The sequence below is a fragment of the Stegostoma tigrinum genome, chromosome 8, assembly GCF_030684315.1.
Source record: "Stegostoma tigrinum isolate sSteTig4 chromosome 8, sSteTig4.hap1, whole genome shotgun sequence".
Taxonomy (NCBI): domain Eukaryota; kingdom Metazoa; phylum Chordata; class Chondrichthyes; order Orectolobiformes; family Stegostomatidae; genus Stegostoma; species Stegostoma tigrinum.
The window spans coordinates 21,391,843-21,398,797 of record NC_081361.1 but is presented as its reverse complement, the minus strand read 5'-3'; the positions used below and the strand labels follow the sequence as shown (position 1 = coordinate 21,398,797).

The following is a 6,955-nucleotide window of genomic DNA, read 5'->3' as shown; positions in this document are numbered from 1 at the left end:
AAGAGGAGACAATGCAAACAGAATGACCAATTGACAGGCTTGGATGTTTGGCAACATTCAGCCTCAGCATGAAACCAACAGTGGGGAGGTGTTGACGTTGAGGTGTACTTAACCAACACGGGGTGCGGCTGCCATTGTGTTCTGTCAATCTGCCTTGATGTGAGAAGTGGACATGATGCAGGAGCACTTTCCTGATGGCCAGTCTGTCTAGCTTATGGACCACCATGGCTGAGCATCAGGAGGAGTGACTATTGCCAACAAAGCCGTGCATTGATGGTGTGCACGGAGCCAGCAGTAGGAGCTGGGTGGAGATAACTTGTGATTTAGAATCTAACCTACAAATAAGAAGGAGATGACTGAAAACTCAAGGCTGTTGACCTGTTTGTACAACCTATATGCACCTTGGGCATCAATGTGTGTATTATGTACTCAGTTGTTGACAAAGTAGCTTGTGCAGTTTTGAATGTACAAATGAAAACCAGCAGAATGAGTTTACTCATGAATGGAAGAACCTTGTTTGTAGTTCATTCCTTCAACCACAGTACTGCTAATATATGTAATCTTTGTTTCCTTTTTATTTTTGATCAGGATCTTTTTAAGAAACTTGTGCCCAGCGAATGTTTAGGGTCCATCTGGGCTGAACAACCAGATCGAGCATCAACCGTCTGGGCTATCGTGGCACAGTTCAATAACGTTAAGAATTGTGTCACCAGCACCATCAGTCGGCCTCAGCAGCTAAAACCACGGCAGAGGGCGAAAATCATTGAGAAGTGGATTGATGTTGCCAAGGTACACTTGTTCTTTCGTGATTTTTAACCTTTATGACAGGGTAAAGCACTCAGTGCATGAAACAAACATGGTGGAAGAGAGCAAGCAGTTCCTACGATGTGTTGAGATGTTTAGGGTTTGAAAGCCTCTCGAATTGACGAGCAGAATTAGAATTGAATGCTTCATGGCAAATCCTAGCATTTGTAATTTCCATAGAGTTGGCTGCTAATAGTTCATGCCTCAGTTTACAGTTGCATTGAAATATTAAAGTTTTCTTTCTCATCAAAAATATTTCTGTGGAGAAATAAAGGAAACTGATTTCAGATTTTTAGTGGCCCTTCAAACACAAAGTTACTTATTAGGCATTACAGAATGTTGCTTGCCTCCCTTCCGAGCAGTGATCAGATTTATGATACATTGTAAATTTTATTCTCAGTTTTCTGCATTCCATATGCCCGTATGACGGCCCTTCAGTAACTTGCCTGGTTGTCTGTTTCTTATGTGTTTGCCAAAGGAATTTGTCTTTGCATTTTAATCAGCAATTGGGAAAAGGATGAGGAAGGGCTGTCATACCTGATATCAGGCTTGTCTTTGTCATCAATATGTGGCATTCCCACGAGTACATTTGGAAAGAATCAAGACAGGAAGCTAGTAATTAACTAATTAAGTGAATTAAGTAATTTATTCATATTCATTTTATCATCCAAAATGGCACTGGATCATAGCAACAAAAGTGTATTATCATTGAAATTTCCCATATTCATGTGACCATAAAATATTTAGTCATTCGAAAGGTTGGGAATGAAGATTCATAATTATACCTTTGCCAGGTATTTGTGACAAATCTGGTTTGGCTCTTGGCAACGCTGCCTGCATGGATTTGGACTCGTAAAGAATCTTAAGGCATTGATGTCTGTCTCCAGTTTCACAACCCAGAGAAGTTGAAATGAATGGAGGCAGACACCCAGTCATAGACATGGATACATGAGCTCCTGACAGGCTGTCCGTGCCGACCTAGAAACTGGTGCTGTCAAAGGCCATTCTGTAGATGAGTTGCCACCTTCCAGTGATCACTTGGCTGGCTCTTCCGGTTGTCATTTGAGTTGACAATAGTTGATGAGGGGCCTTATCCATGTTGAAGTGTCCTCCGTCACTTACTTTTTACTGCAGCAGCCTTTGTTGCCCTCAAGCCGGAAGACTGTGGGCTTGAGATCTTACCTGCTGGACTTAATCAGACAAGGCATCTATCTAATGATGCCCAGTGAGGCACATCCACATAAAGCCAATATGGTCTAATGACCCTCTCCCTCCTTGGCCTTCCTCGCTAAGCAGAAGTGGTTTTGAGAGTTGAGAACAAACAATTGCAGGCTTCCTACTCTCCTGCCCCTCGGCCCCTCCCAACAAAGTTCAAATTGATGCTTGTGGAAGGGAGGTTTGATTTGTTCTATTCTTCTCCCTGTCTCCGTGGGGCAGGCAGATGAAGGACATTCACATGCTATCCTCACTACGATTAGTTAACTCAGTCTCAATAACATTGTGATTCATAAAAGTAGACTCAATTTTCTGATTTGTATGCTTTCCTTGAATGATTATCTCATGTGTCAGGCCCTGCCCTCCTATGCTGGCAGAAAATGTAATCTGTCATTCGTTTATCAGATGAATACAATGGATATAACACAGATGATTACCCGTCTCCAGCTCCCTAACTTCGCCACTTCCACCACTCAGATGGCCGTGTCTCCAACTTATTCATTCGAATCTTTGCTTTGGCGTCAGTAACCATGTCTAACGAGTCAAGTGTTGGCAGAGAGTGAAATGTCTCAGAGGGAAAAAAAAATGAAGATCAAGTTTTAAGTCGCTAAGATTTGTGGAATTTTTGCCCCCACAAAGTCGTTTGTTAATGCTGTTATTTTTGCAGATCACGTTTTTCTGATGGAACATTTTAATGTCTGAGGTATTGGGTCATGGGGAGCCACTGTTTTTCCCACAGAACTCATGTTTTATGTTCTCACAGGAATGTCGGATTTTGGGAAATTTCTCTTCAGTGTGTGCAATTACCCGTGCATTGCAAGCAAATAACATCTTAGAGTTTCAGAAGACTTGGGCAGCCGTGTCAAAGTGAGTCATTTTTCTGAAAAAGCCGTGTCATTATTTTTAATAAATATGTGGTAGGAATTTGCAGGTTTCACCTCCAAGTTTACTTGCCAAAGTGATCTTCACACTCCAGATGTGTTGACAGGATTACCAGAGGCACTACAGTGCAATCCTAACAATTGGCTTACTGGCAGAATCTTTCATTCTTTCACTAAGGAGTGAGGAGTTAATTTTCTACAGTGGAAAAAGAAAACTGTTTGACAGCTTAAAATATTGAACTATTGTGTTCCAAAACTGATCTGCTGTTGGATGTAACGTAAGACAGTTTCCTGTGGATGTGCTGTGACGGGGTGATATGAACTGGAGGTTTGTATAGGAACCTGAAATACAAAGAACACAATTATTTTAATCACCCAAGAAAGCAGTCGAGACCTCTTTGAAGTGCGCACTTGTAGTTTATATTCCTGTGCCGTAGACGATTTGATCATGATTGTTATTTTGAGGCAGCTTGGAGGTGAAATCTCACTTGCTGTGATGAGATTTCCTAAAACTACTGCAATGAAGGGCTTTTGTGGCACAGTGGTAACATCTCCATCTCTGGGCTGAAATAATCTGGGTTCAAATTCTGTCTGATGAAGGGTCTAGGCCCGAAACGTCAGCTTTTGTGCTCCTGAGATGCTGATTGGCCTGCTGTGTTCATCCAGCTCCACACTTAGTTATCTTGGATTCTCCAGCATCTGCAGTTCCCAATATCTCTTGGGTTCAAATTCTACCTGCCAAAGAGATGTGTCAAAACATATCTGAACTGTTTCATTAAAATAACTGCAATTGTTTGAAAAATGTTTCACTGCCCTTCACTGTCTGTATTACTTGCTTATTTGTCAGATTCCATGTCAGCTGTTTGCAATCTTGACTCTATTCTGTCAAGAGTAATTTGTTATATTCTCTTGACTAGGAGCACAAAGGCAACATTTGAAGATCTTCTAAATCTCATCTCCGAAGATGGCAACATAATGACAAGTAGCCAGCGCGAAAAACAGGTAAGCGTTTGCATTTGGCACTGTGCATCGATATTCAGGGCATTATAGGTATTTTCAAGCAAAATATCTACAATGAATTACATTGGTGTCTGAATGCATACAAATACTGTGAATCAATAATGCAACAAGGGATACATGTATTACATATGGATGGTCTAACTTGGCTCAAGTCTTCCAAAATCGTTCTGTCATGATGCAACCTTCATAGATTATCTTTCTCAGTGTTCGTTATCTTGGAAGTTTGAACACTTGCACAATGATATTAAAAGCAGGGTATATGTCAGTTTTCTTTTCTTTTGATTTGCACACTTGGAGGGCCTCGTAATTAATAAAAGCCAAGGCAAAACACGAATAGCTTTAATTGGTTCTCGTTAGTGTTTTTGTTCAATTAGCATGTCTTCCTTTTATTGTTCTCTGCGGTAATAAATATTTACTGCATTGGAAGTGAGAGATAATCACATTGCTTTGTTTGTTGAGCATTTCAGACATCAACTATTTAGTTTCAACTAGCTTGGACCACCACTGACATTTCAAACTAACTTCAAAAACCTTCTCAAAAAGCATATTGTTTTACCAGGTTTCGAGACATTCCTCCTCACTCTGTTTGTCATGCTGTTTGCCCAGTCATTTTGTTCCTGAATTTTACAAAGTAACAAAATAATTTGTTAGTTATAAACATTTTGGTGTCACTTGACCAAACTAGTGTGTCCAGGACAGTAAGGAGGCAAGATGCAAGTTTTCTGTTGAATCATTCTTAGATTAAATCAAAGCAGTTTGAAGGTGGTACTTGAAGAGGACGAAATGCAGCATTCATGTTGGGTTGTTAACAATTTGACAGACACTCCGTTTTTCATACTGCTGAAAGTTCGAGTTGCGGTTGACGATGTTTTTGCATTGCTGTCCATCTGCTGGCTCCATAATTTCTACGGTGCTGCTGTCACACCTTGTTTATTATGTTTGCTATTGGTGCACAGTGCAGAATTCCAAATTACTTTTCATATCTGGCTTGAATCTAAAAGTAGATTTGTTTTTAATAATCAAAAACGTGTGTTGTGCAGGATGATTGCTTTTGTGGTGTCAATTTCTATAAATATACATGGGAAAATCTGAGTTCAAGATTGGACAGTTGTTTAACTTCCATAATGCTGTCTCCCAGATTGTACAGTGAATATCGATGCATGGTTCGTTAATCTTTAAGCATATTACACAGATGTTCTCTGGCAATATGGCTTGCTAAGCTTTACTTTATATGGGTGTGCCATTCGCAAGGCCACCATATCAACACTTACTGTCGATCCTTAGTTGACACTGAGTGTAGTGATAAGATACCACCTTGATATACCATAGCGTATTTTCTGAAAATACTTCCCCAAATGTGACTGTCTGGTGAATTTCACCTGAGTGAGCCAGCAATCATCATTTTCACTGTTGTGTTTTTAAATCTCAGAAAATATAATTTGAAACCTCATTTTAAATGCAGTTTGAAGCAGCAACTTCACCATGTCCAACAATTTGATTTGCACACTTGGATGGGAATCTGAAATAGTTGCCAAGTGATTGTTTTATGGGTTAAACATTGATACTAGTTTTGTGATAAACTATTGTGCGTGGGATAAATTGTAATATCACTTCCAAATATCATTGCCTGGCTATCACCTCTTGAGTTCGAATTGGCCAAATGTTGACATAAGGCTTTAGCGTTGTAAAATGTTTTTACAATAAAAGCTTGAGTTTTGAAATCTCTTCTGTTATCTCATTTGATATTATGGGAGATATAGATTAGATGCAGTGAATGAATAGCTGGTTTTCTATGTACATTTTCAGGATGGAGCTTCAAAATTTGCCGCCCTCAACAGCACCTTGAAAGAGAACAAAATACTGACACACAAAACACTGAAAGTAACAAAGAAGAAGGTAATCATCCCTTTATGTTTAATATTGGAATGAAACGTTCTCAAGTTGAAGCAGTTAATCTTGAAGCTTTACAAGTAAATCTGATTTATCTTTCCATAATGGTGTATCTTTGTTATAACTATGCTGTAAAGCAGTTCTCCGGGTAACTAAAGGGAAGTTATCAGCATTGCTGCTACTTAAGCCATTGAACATGTTTGGTTATATGTTTGAAGCTATAACCATGCTGCTTGTTGCATATCTATCAGTGTGTTGGGTTGTGGGTAGAATATTTCTACATTGAACGGAAGTAAATCTGCGAGGCCAGGCAGGTATGCACAAACATTTCCCATGGTCTGATGGATAAATACAACAGTCAATACAGTGTGGAGCTGAAGGAACTCAGCAGGTCAGGCAGCATGAGAGGAGCAAGAAAATCAACGTGTCAGGTCAGGACCACACTGTATTGACTCTGACTCCAACATTTGCAGTTCTTGCTGTCTTTGAGAGATGGTTAGCATCACTGGTGGTCCAGTGGTTAGGATTCGGCGCTTTCACCGCTGCGGCCTGGGTTCGATTCCCGGTCAGTGCAGCACATTTTGGGGTGGCTCAGTGGCTCGGTGGTTAGCATTGCGGCCTCACAGTGCCGGGGACCCAGGTTGGATTCCAACCTCGGGTGACTGTCTGTGTGGAGTTTGCATATTCTCCCCGTGTGTGCATGGGTTTCCTCCCGGTGCTCTGGTTTCCTCCCACAGTCCAAAGATGTGCAGGCTAGGTGGGTTGGCCATGCTGAATTGCTGGTTGTGTTCAGGGGTGTGTGAGCTGTAGGGGATGGTTCTGGGTGGGATGTTTCAAGTGGCGGTGTGAAATTGGTGAGCCGAAGGGCCTGTGTCTACACTGTGGGTAATGGAATTTAATCTCAATACAACATCTTGGCTGAAGCATTGAAATATGCCGACGCTCACAAAGGCAGAGATTCAGGTACTCATCTGGTGTTCCCTTTTTGTGTAGCGAAGGAAGAACTAAACCCGGGTTACACAATAACTCGGTTAGCCATCATGAATGAGGCAACATGACGAGAATTTTTTCAGCACTGCCCCTTGTGTCTGCGCTGGTCATAAAGCACCCACCTATTCTGATCCCATTTTGTAGAACTTCGCCCA

General features: G+C 40.9%; 1 non-coding gene across 1 annotated transcript; it reads left to right on the top strand.

The window, feature by feature from the left end:
• The first annotated feature begins 6,309 nt into the window (after positions 1 to 6,309).
• On the top strand, positions 6,310 to 6,384 carry trnae-uuc (transfer RNA glutamic acid (anticodon UUC)). Its single transcript has one exon. It is a non-coding gene; the product is annotated as a tRNA-Glu (tRNA).
• The last annotated feature ends 571 nt before the right edge of the window (positions 6,385 to 6,955 follow it).